The sequence below is a fragment of the Aegilops tauschii genome, unplaced genomic scaffold, assembly GCF_002575655.3.
Source record: "Aegilops tauschii subsp. strangulata cultivar AL8/78 unplaced genomic scaffold, Aet v6.0 ptg000969l_obj, whole genome shotgun sequence".
Lineage (NCBI taxonomy): Eukaryota > Viridiplantae > Streptophyta > Magnoliopsida > Poales > Poaceae > Aegilops > Aegilops tauschii.
The window spans coordinates 112,858-130,141 of record NW_027333187.1 but is presented as its reverse complement, the minus strand read 5'-3'; the positions used below and the strand labels follow the sequence as shown (position 1 = coordinate 130,141).

The 17,284-nt window shown below is 51.2% G+C and overlaps 41 non-coding genes across 41 annotated transcripts; all 41 read left to right on the top strand.

Annotated features, from left to right (window-relative positions):
- The first annotated feature begins 164 nt into the window (after positions 1–164).
- Positions 165–283, top strand: LOC141036261 (5S ribosomal RNA). Its single transcript, XR_012197764.1, has one exon. It is a non-coding gene; the product is annotated as a 5S ribosomal RNA (ribosomal RNA).
- A 302-nt stretch (positions 284–585) lies between these two features.
- On the top strand, positions 586–704 carry LOC141036260 (5S ribosomal RNA). Its single transcript, XR_012197763.1, has one exon. It is a non-coding gene; the product is annotated as a 5S ribosomal RNA (ribosomal RNA).
- A 302-nt stretch (positions 705–1,006) lies between these two features.
- On the top strand, positions 1,007–1,125 carry LOC141036259 (5S ribosomal RNA). The gene has a single exon (XR_012197762.1). It is a non-coding gene; the product is annotated as a 5S ribosomal RNA (ribosomal RNA).
- A 302-nt stretch (positions 1,126–1,427) lies between these two features.
- Positions 1,428–1,546, top strand: LOC141036287 (5S ribosomal RNA). Its single transcript, XR_012197790.1, has one exon. It is a non-coding gene; the product is annotated as a 5S ribosomal RNA (ribosomal RNA).
- Positions 1,547–1,848: 302 nt separating this feature from the next.
- On the top strand, positions 1,849–1,967 carry LOC141036286 (5S ribosomal RNA). The gene has a single exon (XR_012197789.1). It is a non-coding gene; the product is annotated as a 5S ribosomal RNA (ribosomal RNA).
- Positions 1,968–2,269: 302 nt separating this feature from the next.
- Positions 2,270–2,388, top strand: LOC141036285 (5S ribosomal RNA). Its single transcript, XR_012197788.1, has one exon. It is a non-coding gene; the product is annotated as a 5S ribosomal RNA (ribosomal RNA).
- A 302-nt stretch (positions 2,389–2,690) lies between these two features.
- Positions 2,691–2,809, top strand: LOC141036284 (5S ribosomal RNA). The gene has a single exon (XR_012197787.1). It is a non-coding gene; the product is annotated as a 5S ribosomal RNA (ribosomal RNA).
- A 302-nt stretch (positions 2,810–3,111) lies between these two features.
- LOC141036283 (5S ribosomal RNA) lies at positions 3,112–3,230 on the top strand. Its single transcript, XR_012197786.1, has one exon. It is a non-coding gene; the product is annotated as a 5S ribosomal RNA (ribosomal RNA).
- Positions 3,231–3,532: 302 nt separating this feature from the next.
- LOC141036282 (5S ribosomal RNA) lies at positions 3,533–3,651 on the top strand. Its single transcript, XR_012197785.1, has one exon. It is a non-coding gene; the product is annotated as a 5S ribosomal RNA (ribosomal RNA).
- A 302-nt stretch (positions 3,652–3,953) lies between these two features.
- On the top strand, positions 3,954–4,072 carry LOC141036291 (5S ribosomal RNA). The gene has a single exon (XR_012197793.1). It is a non-coding gene; the product is annotated as a 5S ribosomal RNA (ribosomal RNA).
- A 302-nt stretch (positions 4,073–4,374) lies between these two features.
- Positions 4,375–4,493, top strand: LOC141036281 (5S ribosomal RNA). Its single transcript, XR_012197784.1, has one exon. It is a non-coding gene; the product is annotated as a 5S ribosomal RNA (ribosomal RNA).
- A 302-nt stretch (positions 4,494–4,795) lies between these two features.
- Positions 4,796–4,914, top strand: LOC141036297 (5S ribosomal RNA). The gene has a single exon (XR_012197799.1). It is a non-coding gene; the product is annotated as a 5S ribosomal RNA (ribosomal RNA).
- Positions 4,915–5,216: 302 nt separating this feature from the next.
- Positions 5,217–5,335, top strand: LOC141036257 (5S ribosomal RNA). The gene has a single exon (XR_012197760.1). It is a non-coding gene; the product is annotated as a 5S ribosomal RNA (ribosomal RNA).
- A 302-nt stretch (positions 5,336–5,637) lies between these two features.
- Positions 5,638–5,756, top strand: LOC141036256 (5S ribosomal RNA). The gene has a single exon (XR_012197759.1). It is a non-coding gene; the product is annotated as a 5S ribosomal RNA (ribosomal RNA).
- Positions 5,757–6,058: 302 nt separating this feature from the next.
- LOC141036255 (5S ribosomal RNA) lies at positions 6,059–6,177 on the top strand. Its single transcript, XR_012197758.1, has one exon. It is a non-coding gene; the product is annotated as a 5S ribosomal RNA (ribosomal RNA).
- Positions 6,178–6,479: 302 nt separating this feature from the next.
- LOC141036279 (5S ribosomal RNA) lies at positions 6,480–6,598 on the top strand. Its single transcript, XR_012197782.1, has one exon. It is a non-coding gene; the product is annotated as a 5S ribosomal RNA (ribosomal RNA).
- A 302-nt stretch (positions 6,599–6,900) lies between these two features.
- On the top strand, positions 6,901–7,019 carry LOC141036254 (5S ribosomal RNA). The gene has a single exon (XR_012197757.1). It is a non-coding gene; the product is annotated as a 5S ribosomal RNA (ribosomal RNA).
- A 302-nt stretch (positions 7,020–7,321) lies between these two features.
- LOC141036253 (5S ribosomal RNA) lies at positions 7,322–7,440 on the top strand. The gene has a single exon (XR_012197756.1). It is a non-coding gene; the product is annotated as a 5S ribosomal RNA (ribosomal RNA).
- A 302-nt stretch (positions 7,441–7,742) lies between these two features.
- Positions 7,743–7,861, top strand: LOC141036278 (5S ribosomal RNA). Its single transcript, XR_012197781.1, has one exon. It is a non-coding gene; the product is annotated as a 5S ribosomal RNA (ribosomal RNA).
- Positions 7,862–8,163: 302 nt separating this feature from the next.
- LOC141036277 (5S ribosomal RNA) lies at positions 8,164–8,282 on the top strand. Its single transcript, XR_012197780.1, has one exon. It is a non-coding gene; the product is annotated as a 5S ribosomal RNA (ribosomal RNA).
- Positions 8,283–8,584: 302 nt separating this feature from the next.
- LOC141036252 (5S ribosomal RNA) lies at positions 8,585–8,703 on the top strand. The gene has a single exon (XR_012197755.1). It is a non-coding gene; the product is annotated as a 5S ribosomal RNA (ribosomal RNA).
- Positions 8,704–9,005: 302 nt separating this feature from the next.
- LOC141036251 (5S ribosomal RNA) lies at positions 9,006–9,124 on the top strand. The gene has a single exon (XR_012197754.1). It is a non-coding gene; the product is annotated as a 5S ribosomal RNA (ribosomal RNA).
- Positions 9,125–9,427: 303 nt separating this feature from the next.
- LOC141036276 (5S ribosomal RNA) lies at positions 9,428–9,546 on the top strand. The gene has a single exon (XR_012197779.1). It is a non-coding gene; the product is annotated as a 5S ribosomal RNA (ribosomal RNA).
- Positions 9,547–9,849: 303 nt separating this feature from the next.
- Positions 9,850–9,968, top strand: LOC141036275 (5S ribosomal RNA). The gene has a single exon (XR_012197778.1). It is a non-coding gene; the product is annotated as a 5S ribosomal RNA (ribosomal RNA).
- A 302-nt stretch (positions 9,969–10,270) lies between these two features.
- On the top strand, positions 10,271–10,389 carry LOC141036274 (5S ribosomal RNA). The gene has a single exon (XR_012197777.1). It is a non-coding gene; the product is annotated as a 5S ribosomal RNA (ribosomal RNA).
- A 303-nt stretch (positions 10,390–10,692) lies between these two features.
- LOC141036273 (5S ribosomal RNA) lies at positions 10,693–10,811 on the top strand. The gene has a single exon (XR_012197776.1). It is a non-coding gene; the product is annotated as a 5S ribosomal RNA (ribosomal RNA).
- A 302-nt stretch (positions 10,812–11,113) lies between these two features.
- On the top strand, positions 11,114–11,231 carry LOC141036304 (5S ribosomal RNA). Its single transcript, XR_012197806.1, has one exon. It is a non-coding gene; the product is annotated as a 5S ribosomal RNA (ribosomal RNA).
- Positions 11,232–11,533: 302 nt separating this feature from the next.
- Positions 11,534–11,652, top strand: LOC141036272 (5S ribosomal RNA). Its single transcript, XR_012197775.1, has one exon. It is a non-coding gene; the product is annotated as a 5S ribosomal RNA (ribosomal RNA).
- Positions 11,653–11,954: 302 nt separating this feature from the next.
- On the top strand, positions 11,955–12,073 carry LOC141036271 (5S ribosomal RNA). The gene has a single exon (XR_012197774.1). It is a non-coding gene; the product is annotated as a 5S ribosomal RNA (ribosomal RNA).
- A 303-nt stretch (positions 12,074–12,376) lies between these two features.
- Positions 12,377–12,495, top strand: LOC141036270 (5S ribosomal RNA). The gene has a single exon (XR_012197773.1). It is a non-coding gene; the product is annotated as a 5S ribosomal RNA (ribosomal RNA).
- A 301-nt stretch (positions 12,496–12,796) lies between these two features.
- On the top strand, positions 12,797–12,915 carry LOC141036268 (5S ribosomal RNA). The gene has a single exon (XR_012197771.1). It is a non-coding gene; the product is annotated as a 5S ribosomal RNA (ribosomal RNA).
- A 302-nt stretch (positions 12,916–13,217) lies between these two features.
- LOC141036250 (5S ribosomal RNA) lies at positions 13,218–13,336 on the top strand. Its single transcript, XR_012197753.1, has one exon. It is a non-coding gene; the product is annotated as a 5S ribosomal RNA (ribosomal RNA).
- A 303-nt stretch (positions 13,337–13,639) lies between these two features.
- Positions 13,640–13,758, top strand: LOC141036249 (5S ribosomal RNA). Its single transcript, XR_012197752.1, has one exon. It is a non-coding gene; the product is annotated as a 5S ribosomal RNA (ribosomal RNA).
- Positions 13,759–14,060: 302 nt separating this feature from the next.
- Positions 14,061–14,179, top strand: LOC141036248 (5S ribosomal RNA). Its single transcript, XR_012197751.1, has one exon. It is a non-coding gene; the product is annotated as a 5S ribosomal RNA (ribosomal RNA).
- A 302-nt stretch (positions 14,180–14,481) lies between these two features.
- On the top strand, positions 14,482–14,600 carry LOC141036246 (5S ribosomal RNA). The gene has a single exon (XR_012197749.1). It is a non-coding gene; the product is annotated as a 5S ribosomal RNA (ribosomal RNA).
- Positions 14,601–14,902: 302 nt separating this feature from the next.
- Positions 14,903–15,021, top strand: LOC141036245 (5S ribosomal RNA). The gene has a single exon (XR_012197748.1). It is a non-coding gene; the product is annotated as a 5S ribosomal RNA (ribosomal RNA).
- A 302-nt stretch (positions 15,022–15,323) lies between these two features.
- On the top strand, positions 15,324–15,442 carry LOC141036244 (5S ribosomal RNA). The gene has a single exon (XR_012197747.1). It is a non-coding gene; the product is annotated as a 5S ribosomal RNA (ribosomal RNA).
- A 302-nt stretch (positions 15,443–15,744) lies between these two features.
- Positions 15,745–15,863, top strand: LOC141036243 (5S ribosomal RNA). The gene has a single exon (XR_012197746.1). It is a non-coding gene; the product is annotated as a 5S ribosomal RNA (ribosomal RNA).
- A 302-nt stretch (positions 15,864–16,165) lies between these two features.
- Positions 16,166–16,284, top strand: LOC141036242 (5S ribosomal RNA). The gene has a single exon (XR_012197745.1). It is a non-coding gene; the product is annotated as a 5S ribosomal RNA (ribosomal RNA).
- A 302-nt stretch (positions 16,285–16,586) lies between these two features.
- Positions 16,587–16,705, top strand: LOC141036240 (5S ribosomal RNA). The gene has a single exon (XR_012197743.1). It is a non-coding gene; the product is annotated as a 5S ribosomal RNA (ribosomal RNA).
- Positions 16,706–17,007: 302 nt separating this feature from the next.
- On the top strand, positions 17,008–17,126 carry LOC141036239 (5S ribosomal RNA). The gene has a single exon (XR_012197742.1). It is a non-coding gene; the product is annotated as a 5S ribosomal RNA (ribosomal RNA).
- The last annotated feature ends 158 nt before the right edge of the window (positions 17,127–17,284 follow it).

Genomic DNA, 17,284 nt, shown 5'->3' with positions numbered 1-17,284 from the left:
GTTCTGAAAGGGGTCGAAACCATGGTAAATAGGCACTGGTGCGGTTGAACCGTGGTAAAACTCGTCTCCGTAGTTGAGCGGGAGCGGCCAAAGGAATGTGCAATCGTGTGTGTAGTGGAGCTGGGAGGGGCAAGCGTAAGGGACGAAGACGGGGGTAACATGTCGGATGCGATCATACCAGCACTAAAGCACCGGATCCCATCAGAACTCCGAAGTTAAGCGTGCTTGGGCGAGAGTAGTACTAGGATGGGTGACCTCCTGGGAAGTCCTCGTGTTGCATTCCCTTTTTAATTTGTTTTGCACCGCGTGCAAAACAAAACGCACGAGCGCGACGTATGTTTAGCACGTTTTATTATTTTGCACGTTTACGGTAAGTTTTAGCTCGCTGCTCATTATTCACGCGTCTAGCGGCGGCAAGCGTGTTCTGAAAGGGGTCGAAACCATGGTAAATAGGCACTGGTGCGGTTGAACCGTGGTAAAACTCGTCTCCGTAGTTGAGCGGGAGCGGCCAAAGGAATGTGCAATCGTGTGTGTAGTGGAGCTGGGAGGGGCAAGCGTAAGGGACGAAGACGGGGCTAACATGTCGGATGCGATCATACCAGCACTAAAGCACCGGATCCCATCAGAACTCCGAAGTTAAGCGTGCTTGGGCGAGAGTAGTACTAGGATGGGTGACCTCCTGGGAAGTCCTCGTGTTGCATTCCCTTTTTAATTTGTTTTGCACCGCGTGCAAAACAAAACGCACGAGCGCGACGTATGTTTAGCACGTTTTATTATTTTGCACGTTTACGGTAAGTTTTAGCTCGCTGCTCATTATTCACGCGTCTAGCGGCGGCAAGCGTGTTCTGAAAGGGGTCGAAACCATGGTAAATAGGCACTGGTGCGGTTGAACCGTGGTAAAACTCGTCTCCGTAGTTGAGCGGGAGCGGCCAAAGGAATGTGCAATCGTGTGTGTAGTGGAGCTGGGAGGGGCAAGCATAAGGGACGAAGACGGGGGTAACATGTCGGATGCGATCATACCAGCACTAAAGCACCGGATCCCATCAGAACTCCGAAGTTAAGCGTGCTTGGGCGAGAGTAGTACTAGGATGGGTGACCTCCTGGGAAGTCCTCGTGTTGCATTCCCTTTTTAATTTGTTTTGCACCGCGTGCAAAACAAAACGCACGAGCGCGACGTATGTTTAGCACGTTTTATTATTTTGCACGTTTACGGTAAGTTTTAGCTCGCTGCTCATTATTCACGCGTCTAGCGGCGGCAAGCGTGTTCTGAAAGGGGTCGAAACCATGGTAAATAGGCACTGGTGCGGTTGAACCGTGGTAAAACTCGTCTCCGTAGTTGAGCGGGAGCGGCCAAAGGAATGTGCAATCGTGTGTGTAGTGGAGCTGGGAGGGGCAAGCATAAGGGACGAAGACGGGGGTAACATGTCGGATGCGGTCATACCAGCACTAAAGCACCGGATCCCATCAGAACTCCGAAGTTAAGCGTGCTTGGGCGAGAGTAGTACTAGGATGGGTGACCTCCTGGGAAGTCCTCGTGTTGCATTCCCTTTTTAATTTGTTTTGCACCGCGTGCAAAACAAAACGCACGAGCGCGACGTATGTTTAGCACGTTTTATTATTTTGCACGTTTACGGTAAGTTTTAGCTCGCTGCTCATTATTCACGCGTCTAGCGGCGGCAAGCGTGTTCTGAAAGGGGTCGAAACCATGGTAAATAGGCACTGGTGCGGTTGAACCGTGGTAAAACTCGTCTCCGTAGTTGAGCGGGAGCGGCCAAAGGAATGTGCAATCGTGTGTGTAGTGGAGCTGGGAGGGGCAAGCATAAGGGACGAAGACGGGGGTAACATGTCGGATGCGGTCATACCAGCACTAAAGCACCGGATCCCATCAGAACTCCGAAGTTAAGCGTGCTTGGGCGAGAGTAGTACTAGGATGGGTGACCTCCTGGGAAGTCCTCGTGTTGCATTCCCTTTTTAATTTGTTTTGCACCGCGTGCAAAACAAAACGCACGAGCGCGACGTATGTTTAGCACGTTTTATTATTTTGCACGTTTACGGTAAGTTTTAGCTCGCTGCTCATTATTCACGCGTCTAGCGGCGGCAAGCGTGTTCTGAAAGGGGTCGAAACCATGGTAAATAGGCACTGGTGCGGTTGAACCGTGGTAAAACTCGTCTCCGTAGTTGAGCGGGAGCGGCCAAAGGAATGTGCAATCGTGTGTGTAGTGGAGCTGGGAGGGGCAAGCATAAGGGACGAAGACGGGGGTAACATGTCGGATGCGGTCATACCAGCACTAAAGCACCGGATCCCATCAGAACTCCGAAGTTAAGCGTGCTTGGGCGAGAGTAGTACTAGGATGGGTGACCTCCTGGGAAGTCCTCGTGTTGCATTCCCTTTTTAATTTGTTTTGCACCGCGTGCAAAACAAAACGCACGAGCGCGACGTATGTTTAGCACGTTTTATTATTTTGCACGTTTACGGTAAGTTTTAGCTCGCTGCTCATTATTCACGCGTCTAGCGGCGGCAAGCGTGTTCTGAAAGGGGTCGAAACCATGGTAAATAGGCACTGGTGCGGTTGAACCGTGGTAAAACTCGTCTCCGTAGTTGAGCGGGAGCGGCCAAAGGAATGTGCAATCGTGTGTGTAGTGGAGCTGGGAGGGGCAAGCATAAGGGACGAAGACGGGGGTAACATGTCGGATGCGGTCATACCAGCACTAAAGCACCGGATCCCATCAGAACTCCGAAGTTAAGCGTGCTTGGGCGAGAGTAGTACTAGGATGGGTGACCTCCTGGGAAGTCCTCGTGTTGCATTCCCTTTTTAATTTGTTTTGCACCGCGTGCAAAACAAAACGCACGAGCGCGACGTATGTTTAGCACGTTTTATTATTTTGCACGTTTACGGTAAGTTTTAGCTCGCTGCTCATTATTCACGCGTCTAGCGGCGGCAAGCGTGTTCTGAAAGGGGTCGAAACCATGGTAAATAGGCACTGGTGCGGTTGAACCGTGGTAAAACTCGTCTCCGTAGTTGAGCGGGAGCGGCCAAAGGAATGTGCAATCGTGTGTGTAGTGGAGCTGGGAGGGGCAAGCATAAGGGACGAAGACGGGGGTAACATGTCGGATGCGGTCATACCAGCACTAAAGCACCGGATCCCATCAGAACTCCGAAGTTAAGCGTGCTTGGGCGAGAGTAGTACTAGGATGGGTGACCTCCTGGGAAGTCCTCGTGTTGCATTCCCTTTTTAATTTGTTTTGCACCGCGTGCAAAACAAAACGCACGAGCGCGACGTATGTTTAGCACGTTTTATTATTTTGCACGTTTACGGTAAGTTTTAGCTCGCTGCTCATTATTCACGCGTCTAGCGGCGGCAAGCGTGTTCTGAAAGGGGTCGAAACCATGGTAAATAGGCACTGGTGCGGTTGAACCGTGGTAAAACTCGTCTCCGTAGTTGAGCGGGAGCGGCCAAAGGAATGTGCAATCGTGTGTGTAGTGGAGCTGGGAGGGGCAAGCATAAGGGACGAAGACGGGGGTAACATGTCGGATGCGGTCATACCAGCACTAAAGCACCGGATCCCATCAGAACTCCGAAGTTAAGCGTGCTTGGGCGAGAGTAGTACTAGGATGGGTGACCTCCTGGGAAGTCCTCGTGTTGCATTCCCTTTTTAATTTGTTTTGCACCGCGTGCAAAACAAAACGCACGAGCGCGACGTATGTTTAGCACGTTTTATTATTTTGCACGTTTACGGTAAGTTTTAGCTCGCTGCTCATTATTCACGCGTCTAGCGGCGGCAAGCGTGTTCTGAAAGGGGTCGAAACCATGGTAAATAGGCACTGGTGCGGTTGAACCGTGGTAAAACTCGTCTCCGTAGTTGAGCGGGAGCGGCCAAAGGAATGTGCAATCGTGTGTGTAGTGGAGCTGGGAGGGGCAAGCATAAGGGACGAAGACGGGGGTAACATGTCGGATGCGATCATACTAGCACTAAAGCACCGGATCCCATCAGAACTCCGAAGTTAAGCGTGCTTGGGCGAGAGTAGTACTAGGATGGGTGACCTCCTGGGAAGTCCTCGTGTTGCATTCCCTTTTTAATTTGTTTTGCACCGCGTGCAAAACAAAACGCACGAGCGCGACGTATGTTTAGCACGTTTTATTATTTTGCACGTTTACGGTAAGTTTTAGCTCGCTGCTCATTATTCACGCGTCTAGCGGCGGCAAGCGTGTTCTGAAAGGGGTCGAAACCATGGTAAATAGGCACTGGTGCGGTTGAACCGTGGTAAAACTCGTCTCCGTAGTTGAGCGGGAGCGGCCAAAGGAATGTGCAATCGTGTGTGTAGTGGAGCTGGGAGGGGCAAGCGTAAGGGACGAAGACGGGGGTAACATGTCGGATGCGGTCATACCAGCACTAAAGCACCGGATCCCATCAGAACTCCGAAGTTAAGCGTGCTTGGGCGAGAGTAGTACTAGGATGGGTGACCTCCTGGGAAGTCCTCGTGTTGCATTCCCTTTTTAATTTGTTTTGCACCGCGTGCAAAACAAAACGCACGAGCGCGACGTATGTTTAGCACGTTTTATTATTTTGCACGTTTACGGTAAGTTTTAGCTCGCTGCTCATTATTCACGCGTCTAGCGGCGGCAAGCGTGTTCTGAAAGGGGTCGAAACCATGGTAAATAGGCACTGGTGCGGTTGAACCGTGGTAAAACTCGTCTCCGTAGTTGAGCGGGAGCGGCCAAAGGAATGTGCAATCGTGTGTGTAGTGGAGCTGGGAGGGGCAAGCGTAAGGGACGAAGACGGGGGTAACATGTCTGATGCGGTCATACCAGCACTAAAGCACCGGATCCCATCAGAACTCCGAAGTTAAGCGTGCTTGGGCGAGAGTAGTACTAGGATGGGTGACCTCCTGGGAAGTCCTCGTGTTGCATTCCCTTTTTAATTTGTTTTGCACCGCGTGCAAAACAAAACGCACGAGCGCGACGTATGTTTAGCACGTTTTATTATTTTGCACGTTTACGGTAAGTTTTAGCTCGCTGCTCATTATTCACGCGTCTAGCGGCGGCAAGCGTGTTCTGAAAGGGGTCGAAACCATGATAAATAGGCACTGGTGCGGTTGAACCGTGGTAAAACTCGTCTCCGTAGTTGAGCGGGAGCGGCCAAAGGAATGTGCAATCGTGTGTGTAGTGGAGCTGGGAGGGGCAAGCATAAGGGACGAAGACGGGGGTAACATGTCGGATGCGATCATACCAGCACTAAAGCACCGGATCCCATCAGAACTCCGAAGTTAAGCGTGCTTGGGCGAGAGTAGTACTAGGATGGGTGACCTCCTGGGAAGTCCTCGTGTTGCATTCCCTTTTTAATTTGTTTTGCACCGCGTGCAAAACAAAACGCACGAGCGCGACGTATGTTTAGCACGTTTTATTATTTTGCACGTTTACGGTAAGTTTTAGCTCGCTGCTCATTATTCACGCGTCTAGCGGCGGCAAGCGTGTTCTGAAAGGGGTCGAAACCATGGTAAATAGGCACTGGTGCGGTTGAACCGTGGTAAAACTCGTCTCCGTAGTTGAGCGGGAGCGGCCAAAGGAATGTGCAATCGTGTGTGTAGTGGAGCTGGGAGGGGCAAGCATAAGGGACGAAGACGGGGGTAACATGTCGGATGCGATCATACCAGCACTAAAGCACCGGATCCCATCAGAACTCCGAAGTTAAGCGTGCTTGGGCGAGAGTAGTACTAGGATGGGTGACCTCCTGGGAAGTCCTCGTGTTGCATTCCCTTTTTAATTTGTTTTGCACCGCGTGCAAAACAAAACGCACGAGCGCGACGTATGTTTAGCACGTTTTATTATTTTGCACGTTTACGGTAAGTTTTAGCTCGCTGCTCATTATTCACGCGTCTAGCGGCGGCAAGCATGTTCTGAAAGGGGTCGAAACCATGGTAAATAGGCACTGGTGCGGTTGAACCGTGGTAAAACTCGTCTCCGTAGTTGAGCGGGAGCGGCCAAAGGAATGTGCAATCGTGTGTGTAGTGGAGCTGGGAGGGGCAAGCATAAGGGACGAAGACGGGGGTAACATGTCGGATGCGATCATACCAGCACTAAAGCACCGGATCCCATCAGAACTCCGAAGTTAAGCGTGCTTGGGCGAGAGTAGTACTAGGATGGGTGACCTCCTGGGAAGTCCTCGTGTTGCATTCCCTTTTTAATTTGTTTTGCACCGCGTGCAAAACAAAACGCACGAGCGCGACGTATGTTTAGCACGTTTTATTATTTTGCACGTTTACGGTAAGTTTTAGCTCGCTGCTCATTATTCACGCGTCTAGCGGCGGCAAGCGTGTTCTGAAAGGGGTCGAAACCATGGTAAATAGGCACTGGTGCGGTTGAACCGTGGTAAAACTCGTCTCCGTAGTTGAGCGGGAGCGGCCAAAGGAATGTGCAATCGTGTGTGTAGTGGAGCTGGGAGGGGCAAGCGTAAGGGACGAAGACGGGGGTAACATGTCGGATGCGGTCATACCAGCACTAAAGCACCGGATCCCATCAGAACTCCGAAGTTAAGCGTGCTTGGGCGAGAGTAGTACTAGGATGGGTGACCTCCTGGGAAGTCCTCGTGTTGCATTCCCTTTTTAATTTGTTTTGCACCGCGTGCAAAACAAAACGCACGAGCGCGACGTATGTTTAGCACGTTTTATTATTTTGCACGTTTACGGTAAGTTTTAGCTCGCTGCTCATTATTCACGCGTCTAGCGGCGGCAAGCGTGTTCTGAAAGGGGTCGAAACCATGATAAATAGGCACTGGTGCGGTTGAACCGTGGTAAAACTCGTCTCCGTAGTTGAGCGGGAGCGGCCAAAGGAATGTGCAATCGTGTGTGTAGTGGAGCTGGGAGGGGCAAGCATAAGGGACGAAGACGGGGGTAACATGTCGGATGCGATCATACCAGCACTAAAGCACCGGATCCCATCAGAACTCCGAAGTTAAGCGTGCTTGGGCGAGAGTAGTACTAGGATGGGTGACCTCCTGGGAAGTCCTCGTGTTGCATTCCCTTTTTAATTTGTTTTGCACCGCGTGCAAAACAAAACGCACGAGCGCGACGTATGTTTAGCACGTTTTATTATTTTGCACGTTTACGGTAAGTTTTAGCTCGCTGCTCATTATTCACGCGTCTAGCGGCGGCAAGCGTGTTCTGAAAGGGGTCGAAACCATGGTAAATAGGCACTGGTGCGGTTGAACCGTGGTAAAACTCGTCTCCGTAGTTGAGCGGGAGCGGCCAAAGGAATGTGCAATCGTGTGTGTAGTGGAGCTGGGAGGGGCAAGCATAAGGGACGAAGACGGGGGTAACATGTCGGATGCGATCATACCAGCACTAAAGCACCGGATCCCATCAGAACTCCGAAGTTAAGCGTGCTTGGGCGAGAGTAGTACTAGGATGGGTGACCTCCTGGGAAGTCCTCGTGTTGCATTCCCTTTTTAATTTGTTTTGCACCGCGTGCAAAACAAAACGCACGAGCGCGACGTATGTTTAGCACGTTTTATTATTTTGCACGTTTACGGTAAGTTTTAGCTCGCTGCTCATTATTCACGCGTCTAGCGGCGGCAAGCGTGTTCTGAAAGGGGTCGAAACCATGGTAAATAGGCACTGGTGCGGTTGAACCGTGGTAAAACTCGTCTCCGTAGTTGAGCGGGAGCGGCCAAAGGAATGTGCAATCGTGTGTGTAGTGGAGCTGGGAGGGGCAAGCGTAAGGGACGAAGACGGGGGTAACATGTCGGATGCGGTCATACCAGCACTAAAGCACCGGATCCCATCAGAACTCCGAAGTTAAGCGTGCTTGGGCGAGAGTAGTACTAGGATGGGTGACCTCCTGGGAAGTCCTCGTGTTGCATTCCCTTTTTAATTTGTTTTGCACCGCGTGCAAAACAAAACGCACGAGCGCGACGTATGTTTAGCACGTTTTATTATTTTGCACGTTTACGGTAAGTTTTAGCTCGCTGCTCATTATTCACGCGTCTAGCGGCGGCAAGCGTGTTCTGAAAGGGGTCGAAACCATGGTAAATAGGCACTGGTGCGGTTGAACCGTGGTAAAACTCGTCTCCGTAGTTGAGCGGGAGCGGCCAAAGGAATGTGCAATCGTGTGTGTAGTGGAGCTGGGAGGGGCAAGCGTAAGGGACGAAGACGGGGGTAACATGTCGGATGCGGTCATACCAGCACTAAAGCACCGGATCCCATCAGAACTCCGAAGTTAAGCGTGCTTGGGCGAGAGTAGTACTAGGATGGGTGACCTCCTGGGAAGTCCTCGTGTTGCATTCCCTTTTTAATTTGTTTTGCACCGCGTGCAAAACAAAACGCACGAGCGCGACGTATGTTTAGCACGTTTTATTATTTTGCACGTTTACGGTAAGTTTTAGCTCGCTGCTCATTATTCACGCGTCTAGCGGCGGCAAGCGTGTTCTGAAAGGGGTCGAAACCATGATAAATAGGCACTGGTGCGGTTGAACCGTGGTAAAACTCGTCTCCGTAGTTGAGCGGGAGCGGCCAAAGGAATGTGCAATCGTGTGTGTAGTGGAGCTGGGAGGGGCAAGCATAAGGGACGAAGACGGGGGTAACATGTCGGATGCGATCATACCAGCACTAAAGCACCGGATCCCATCAGAACTCCGAAGTTAAGCGTGCTTGGGCGAGAGTAGTACTAGGATGGGTGACCTCCTGGGAAGTCCTCGTGTTGCATTCCCTTTTTAATTTGTTTTGCACCGCGTGCAAAACAAAACGCACGAGCGCGACGTATGTTTAGCACGTTTTATTATTTTGCACGTTTACGGTAAGTTTTAGCTCGCTGCTCATTATTCACGCGTCTAGCGGCGGCAAGCGTGTTCTGAAAGGGGTCGAAACCATGGTAAATAGGCACTGGTGCGGTTGAACCGTGGTAAAACTCGTCTCCGTAGTTGAGCGGGAGCGGCCAAAGGAATGTGCAATCGTGTGTGTAGTGGAGCTGGGAGGGGCAAGCATAAGGGACGAAGACGGGGGTAACATGTCGGATGCGATCATACCAGCACTAAAGCACCGGATCCCATCAGAACTCCGAAGTTAAGCGTGCTTGGGCGAGAGTAGTACTAGGATGGGTGACCTCCTGGGAAGTCCTCGTGTTGCATTCCCTTTTTAATTTGTTTTGCACCGCGTGCAAAACAAAACGCACGAGCGCGACGTATGTTTAGCACGTTTTATTATTTTGCACGTTTACGGTAAGTTTTAGCTCGCTGCTCATTATTCACAGCGTCTAGCGGCGGCAAGCGTGTTCTGAAAGGGGTCGAAACCATGGTAAATAGGCACTGGTGCGGTTGAACCGTGGTAAAACTCGTCTCCGTAGTTGAGCGGGAGCGGCCAAAGGAATGTGCAATCGTGTGTGTAGTGGAGCTGGGAGGGGCAAGCGTAAGGGACGAAGACGGGGGTAACATGTCGGATGCGGTCATACCAGCACTAAAGCACCGGATCCCATCAGAACTCCGAAGTTAAGCGTGCTTGGGCGAGAGTAGTACTAGGATGGGTGACCTCCTGGGAAGTCCTCGTGTTGCATTCCCTTTTTAATTTGTTTTTGCACCGCGTGCAAAACAAAACGCACGAGCGCGACGTATGTTTAGCACGTTTTATTATTTTGCACGTTTACGGTAAGTTTTAGCTCGCTGCTCATTATTCACGCGTCTAGCGGCGGCAAGCGTGTTCTGAAAGGGGTCGAAACCATGGTAAATAGGCACTGGTGCGGTTGAACCGTGGTAAAACTCGTCTCCGTAGTTGAGCGGGAGCGGCCAAAGGAATGTGCAATCGTGTGTGTAGTGGAGCTGGGAGGGGCAAGCGTAAGGGACGAAGACGGGGGTAACATGTCGGATGCGGTCATACCAGCACTAAAGCACCGGATCCCATCAGAACTCCGAAGTTAAGCGTGCTTGGGCGAGAGTAGTACTAGGATGGGTGACCTCCTGGGAAGTCCTCGTGTTGCATTCCCTTTTTAATTTGTTTTGCACCGCGTGCAAAACAAAACGCACGAGCGCGACGTATGTTTAGCACGTTTTATTATTTTGCACGTTTACGGTAAGTTTTAGCTCGCTGCTCATTATTCACGCGTCTAGCGGCGGCAAGCGTGTTCTGAAAGGGGTCGAAACCATGGTAAATAGGCACTGGTGCGGTTGAACCGTGGTAAAACTCGTCTCCGTAGTTGAGCGGGAGCGGCCAAAGGAATGTGCAATCGTGTGTGTAGTGGAGCTGGGAGGGGCAAGCATAAGGGACGAAGACGGGGGTAACATGTCGGATGCGGTCATACCAGCACTAAAGCACCGGATCCCATCAGAACTCCGAAGTTAAGCGTGCTTGGGCGAGAGTAGTACTAGGATGGGTGACCTCCTGGGAAGTCCTCGTGTTGCATTCCCTTTTTAATTTGTTTTGCACCGCGTGCAAAACAAAACGCACGAGCGCGACGTATGTTTAGCACGTTTTATTATTTTGCACGTTTACGGTAAGTTTTAGCTCGCTGCTCATTATTCACTGCGTCTAGCGGCGGCAAGCGTGTTCTGAAAGGGGTCGAAACCATGGTAAATAGGCACTGGTGCGGTTGAACCGTGGTAAAACTCGTCTCCGTAGTTGAGCGGGAGCGGCCAAAGGAATGTGCAATCGTGTGTGTAGTGGAGCTGGGAGGGGCAAGCATAAGGGACGAAGACGGGGGTAACATGTCGGATGCGGTCATACCAGCACTAAAGCACCGGATCCCATCAGAACTCCGAAGTTAAGCGTGCTTGGGCGAGAGTAGTACTAGGATGGGTGACCTCCTGGGAAGTCCTCGTGTTGCATTCCCTTTTTAATTTGTTTTGCACCGCGTGCAAAACAAAACGCACGAGCGCGACGTATGTTTAGCACGTTTTATTATTTTGCACGTTTACGGTAAGTTTTAGCTCGCTGCTCATTATTCACGCGTCTAGCGGCGGCAAGCGTGTTCTGAAAGGGGTCGAAACCATGGTAAATAGGCACTGGTGCGGTTGAACCGTGGTAAAACTCGTCTCCGTAGTTGAGCGGGAGCGGCCAAAGGAATGTGCAATCGTGTGTGTAGTGGAGCTGGGAGGGGCAAGCATAAGGGACGAAGACGGGGGTAACATGTCGGATGCGGTCATACCAGCACTAAAGCACGGATCCCATCAGAACTCCGAAGTTAAGCGTGCTTGGGCGAGAGTAGTACTAGGATGGGTGACCTCCTGGGAAGTCCTCGTGTTGCATTCCCTTTTTAATTTGTTTTGCACCGCGTGCAAAACAAAACGCACGAGCGCGACGTATGTTTAGCACGTTTTATTATTTTGCACGTTTACGGTAAGTTTTAGCTCGCTGCTCATTATTCACGCGTCTAGCGGCGGCAAGCGTGTTCTGAAAGGGGTCGAAACCATGGTAAATAGGCACTGGTGCGGTTGAACCGTGGTAAAACTCGTCTCCGTAGTTGAGCGGGAGCGGCCAAAGGAATGTGCAATCGTGTGTGTAGTGGAGCTGGGAGGGGCAAGCATAAGGGACGAAGACGGGGGTAACATGTCGGATGCGGTCATACCAGCACTAAAGCACCGGATCCCATCAGAACTCCGAAGTTAAGCGTGCTTGGGCGAGAGTAGTACTAGGATGGGTGACCTCCTGGGAAGTCCTCGTGTTGCATTCCCTTTTTAATTTGTTTTGCACCGCGTGCAAAACAAAACGCACGAGCGCGACGTATGTTTAGCACGTTTTATTATTTTGCACGTTTACGGTAAGTTTTAGCTCGCTGCTCATTATTCACGCGTCTAGCGGCGGCAAGCGTGTTCTGAAAGGGGTCGAAACCATGGTAAATAGGCACTGGTGCGGTTGAACCGTGGTAAAACTCGTCTCCGTAGTTGAGCGGGAGCGGCCAAAGGAATGTGCAATCGTGTGTGTAGTGGAGCTGGGAGGGGCAAGCATAAGGGACGAAGACGGGGGTAACATGTCGGATGCGGTCATACCAGCACTAAAGCACCGGATCCCATCAGAACTCCGAAGTTAAGCGTGCTTGGGCGAGAGTAGTACTAGGATGGGTGACCTCCTGGGAAGTCCTCGTGTTGCATTCCCTTTTTAATTTGTTTTGCACCGCGTGCAAAACAAAACGCACGAGCGCGACGTATGTTTAGCACGTTTTATTATTTTGCACGTTTACGGTAAGTTTTAGCTCGCTGCTCATTATTCACAGCGTCTAGCGGCGGCAAGCGTGTTCTGAAAGGGGTCGAAACCATGGTAAATAGGCACTGGTGCGGTTGAACCGTGGTAAAACTCGTCTCCGTAGTTGAGCGGGAGCGGCCAAAGGAATGTGCAATCGTGTGTGTAGTGGAGCTGGGAGGGGCAAGCATAAGGGACGAAGACGGGGGTAACATGTCGGATGCGGTCATACCAGCACTAAAGCACCGGATCCCATCAGAACTCCGAAGTTAAGCGTGCTTGGGCGAGAGTAGTACTAGGATGGGTGACCTCCTGGGAAGTCCTCGTGTTGCATTCCCTTTTTAATTTGTTTTGCACCGCGTGCAAAACAAAACGCACGAGCGCGACGTATGTTTAGCACGTTTTATTATTTTGCACGTTTACGGTAAGTTTTAGCTCGCTGCTCATTATTCACGCGTCTAGCGGCGGCAAGCGTGTTCTGAAAGGGGTCGAAACCATGGTAAATAGGCACTGGTGCGGTTGAACCGTGTAAAACTCGTCTCCGTAGTTGAGCGGGAGCGGCCAAAGGAATGTGCAATCGTGTGTGTAGTGGAGCTGGGAGGGGCAAGCATAAGGGACGAAGACGGGGGTAACATGTCGGATGCGGTCATACCAGCACTAAAGCACCGGATCCCATCAGAACTCCGAAGTTAAGCGTGCTTGGGCGAGAGTAGTACTAGGATGGGTGACCTCCTGGGAAGTCCTCGTGTTGCATTCCCTTTTTAATTTGTTTTGCACCGCGTGCAAAACAAAACGCACGAGCGCGACGTATGTTTAGCACGTTTTATTATTTTGCACGTTTACGGTAAGTTTTAGCTCGCTGCTCATTATTCACGCGTCTAGCGGCGGCAAGCGTGTTCTGAAAGGGGTCGAAACCATGGTAAATAGGCACTGGTGCGGTTGAACCGTGGTAAAACTCGTCTCCGTAGTTGAGCGGGAGCGGCCAAAGGAATGTGCAATCGTGTGTGTAGTGGAGCTGGGAGGGGCAAGCATAAGGGACGAAGACGGGGGTAACATGTCGGATGCGATCATACCAGCACTAAAGCACCGGATCCCATCAGAACTCCGAAGTTAAGCGTGCTTGGGCGAGAGTAGTACTAGGATGGGTGACCTCCTGGGAAGTCCTCGTGTTGCATTCCCTTTTTAATTTGTTTTGCACCGCGTGCAAAACAAAACGCACGAGCGCGACGTATGTTTAGCACGTTTTATTATTTTGCACGTTTACGGTAAGTTTTAGCTCGCTGCTCATTATTCACAGCGTCTAGCGGCGGCAAGCGTGTTCTGAAAGGGGTCGAAACCATGGTAAATAGGCACTGGTGCGGTTGAACCGTGGTAAAACTCGTCTCCGTAGTTGAGCGGGAGCGGCCAAAGGAATGTGCAATCGTGTGTGTAGTGGAGCTGGGAGGGGCAAGCATAAGGGACGAAGACGGGGGTAACATGTCGGATGCGATCATACCAGCACTAAAGCACCGGATCCCATCAGAACTCCGAAGTTAAGCGTGCTTGGGCGAGAGTAGTACTAGGATGGGTGACCTCCTGGGAAGTCCTCGTGTTGCATTCCCTTTTTAATTTGTTTTGCACCGCGTGCAAAACAAAACGCACGAGCGCGACGTATGTTTAGCACGTTTTATTATTTTGCACGTTTACGGTAAGTTTTAGCTCGCTGCTCATTATTCACGCGTCTAGCGGCGGCAAGCGTGTTCTGAAAGGGGTCGAAACCATGGTAAATAGGCACTGGTGCGGTTGAACCGTGGTAAAACTCGTCTCCGTAGTTGAGCGGGAGCGGCCAAAGGAATGTGCAATCGTGTGTGTAGTGGAGCTGGGAGGGGCAAGCATAAGGGACGAAGACGGGGGTAACATGTCGGATGCGATCATACCAGCACTAAAGCACCGGATCCCATCAGAACTCCGAAGTTAAGCGTGCTTGGGCGAGAGTAGTACTAGGATGGGTGACCTCCTGGGAAGTCCTCGTGTTGCATTCCCTTTTTAATTTGTTTTGCACCGCGTGCAAAACAAAACGCACGAGCGCGACGTATGTTTAGCACGTTTTATTATTTTGCACGTTTACGGTAAGTTTTAGCTCGCTGCTCATTATTCACGCGTCTAGCGGCGGCAAGCGTGTTCTGAAAGGGGTCGAAACCATGGTAAATAGGCACTGGTGCGGTTGAACCGTGGTAAAACTCGTCTCCGTAGTTGAGCGGGAGCGGCCAAAGGAATGTGCAATCGTGTGTGTAGTGGAGCTGGGAGGGGCAAGCATAAGGGACGAAGACGGGGGTAACATGTCGGATGCGATCATACCAGCACTAAAGCACCGGATCCCATCAGAACTCCGAAGTTAAGCGTGCTTGGGCGAGAGTAGTACTAGGATGGGTGACCTCCTGGGAAGTCCTCGTGTTGCATTCCCTTTTTAATTTGTTTTGCACCGCGTGCAAAACAAAACGCACGAGCGCGACGTATGTTTAGCACGTTTTATTATTTTGCACGTTTACGGTAAGTTTTAGCTCGCTGCTCATTATTCACGCGTCTAGCGGCGGCAAGCGTGTTCTGAAAGGGGTCGAAACCATGGTAAATAGGCACTGGTGCGGTTGAACCGTGGTAAAACTCGTCTCCGTAGTTGAGCGGGAGCGGCCAAAGGAATGTGCAATCGTGTGTGTAGTGGAGCTGGGAGGGGCAAGCATAAGGGACGAAGACGGGGGTAACATGTCGGATGCGATCATACCAGCACTAAAGCACCGGATCCCATCAGAACTCCGAAGTTAAGCGTGCTTGGGCGAGAGTAGTACTAGGATGGGTGACCTCCTGGGAAGTCCTCGTGTTGCATTCCCTTTTTAATTTGTTTTGCACCGCGTGCAAAACAAAACGCACGAGCGCGACGTATGTTTAGCACGTTTTATTATTTTGCACGTTTACGGTAAGTTTTAGCTCGCTGCTCATTATTCACGCGTCTAGCGGCGGCAAGCGTGTTCTGAAAGGGGTCGAAACCATGGTAAATAGGCACTGGTGCGGTTGAACCGTGGTAAAACTCGTCTCCGTAGTTGAGCGGGAGCGGCCAAAGGAATGTGCAATCGTGTGTGTAGTGGAGCTGGGAGGGGCAAGCATAAGGGACGAAGACGGGGGTAACATGTCGGATGCGATCATACCAGCACTAAAGCACCGGATCCCATCAGAACTCCGAAGTTAAGCGTGCTTGGGCGAGAGTAGTACTAGGATGGGTGACCTCCTGGGAAGTCCTCGTGTTGCATTCCCTTTTTAATTTGTTTTGCACCGCGTGCAAAACAAAACGCACGAGCGCGACGTATGTTTAGCACGTTTTATTATTTTGCACGTTTACGGTAAGTTTTAGCTCGCTGCTCATTATTCACGCGTCTAGCGGCGGCAAGCGTGTTCTGAAAGGGGTCGAAACCATGGTAAATAGGCACTGGTGCGGTTGAACCGTGGTAAAACTCGTCTCCGTAGTTGAGCGGGAGCGGCCAAAGGAATGTGCAATCGTGTGTGTAGTGGAGCTGGGAGGGGCAAGCATAAGGGACGAAGACGGGGGTAACATGTCGGATGCGATCATACCAGCACTAAAGCACCGGATCCCATCAGAACTCCGAAGTTAAGCGTGCTTGGGCGAGAGTAGTACTAGGATGGGTGACCTCCTGGGAAGTCCTCGTGTTGCATTCCCTTTTTAATTTGTTTTGCACCGCGTGCAAAACAAAACGCACGAGCGCGACGTATGTTTAGCACGTTTTATTATTTTGCACGTTTACGGTAAGTTTTAGCTCGCTGCTCATTATTCACGCGTCTAGCGGCGGCAAGCGTGTTCTGAAAGGGGTCGAAACCATGGTAAATAGGCACTGGTGCGGTTGAACCGTGGTAAAACTCGTCTCCGTAGTTGAGCGGGAGCGGCCAAAGGAATGTGCAATCGTGTGTGTAGTGGAGCTGGGAGGGGCAAGCATAAGGGACGAAGACGGGGGTAACATGTCGGATGCGATCATACCAGCACTAAAGCACCGGATCCCATCAGAACTCCGAAGTTAAGCGTGCTTGGGCGAGAGTAGTACTAGGATGGGTGACCTCCTGGGAAGTCCTCGTGTTGCATTCCCTTTTTAATTTGTTTTGCACCGCGTGCAAAACAAAACGCACGAGCGCGACGTATGTTTAGCACGTTTTATTATTTTGCACGTTTACGGTAAGTTTTAGCTCGCTGCTCATTATTCACGCGTCTAGCGGCGGCAAGCGTGTTCTGAAAGGGGTCGAAACCATGGTAAATAGGCACTGGTGCGGTTGAACCGTGGTAAAACTCGTCTCCGTAGTTGAGCGGGAGCGGCCAAAGGAATGTGCAATCGTGTGTGTAGTGGAGCTGGGAGGGGCAAGCATAAGGGACGAAGACGGGGGTAACATGTCGGATGCGATCATACCAGCACTAAAGCACCGGATCCCATCAGAACTCCGAAGTTAAGCGTGCTTGGGCGAGAGTAGTACTAGGATGGGTGACCTCCTGGGAAGTCCTCGTGTTGCATTCCCTTTTTAATTTGTTTTGCACCGCGTGCAAAACAAAACGCACGAGCGCGACGTATGTTTAGCACGTTTTATTATTTTGCACGTTTACGGTAAGTTTTAGCTCGCTGCTCATTATTCACGCGTCTAGCGGCGGCAAGCGTGTTCTGAAAGGGGTCGAAACCATGGTAAATAGGCACTGGTGCGGTTGAACCGTGGTAAAACTCGTCTCCGTAGTTGAGCGGGAGCGGCCAAAGGAATGTGCAATCGTGTGTGTAGTGGAGCTGGGAGGGGCAAGCATAAGGGACGAAGACGGGGGTAACATGTCGGATGCGATCATACCAGCACTAAAGCACCGGATCCCATCAGAACTCCGAAGTTAAGCGTGCTTGGGCGAGAGTAGTACTAGGATGGGTGACCTCCTGGGAAGTCCTCGTGTTGCATTCCCTTTTTAATTTGTTTTGCACCGCGTGCAAAACAAAACGCACGAGCGCGACGTATGTTTAGCACGTTTTATTATTTTGCACGTTTACGGTAAGTTTTAGCTCGCTGCTCATTATTCACTGCGTCTAGCGGCGGCAAGCGTGTTCTGAAAGGGGTCGAAA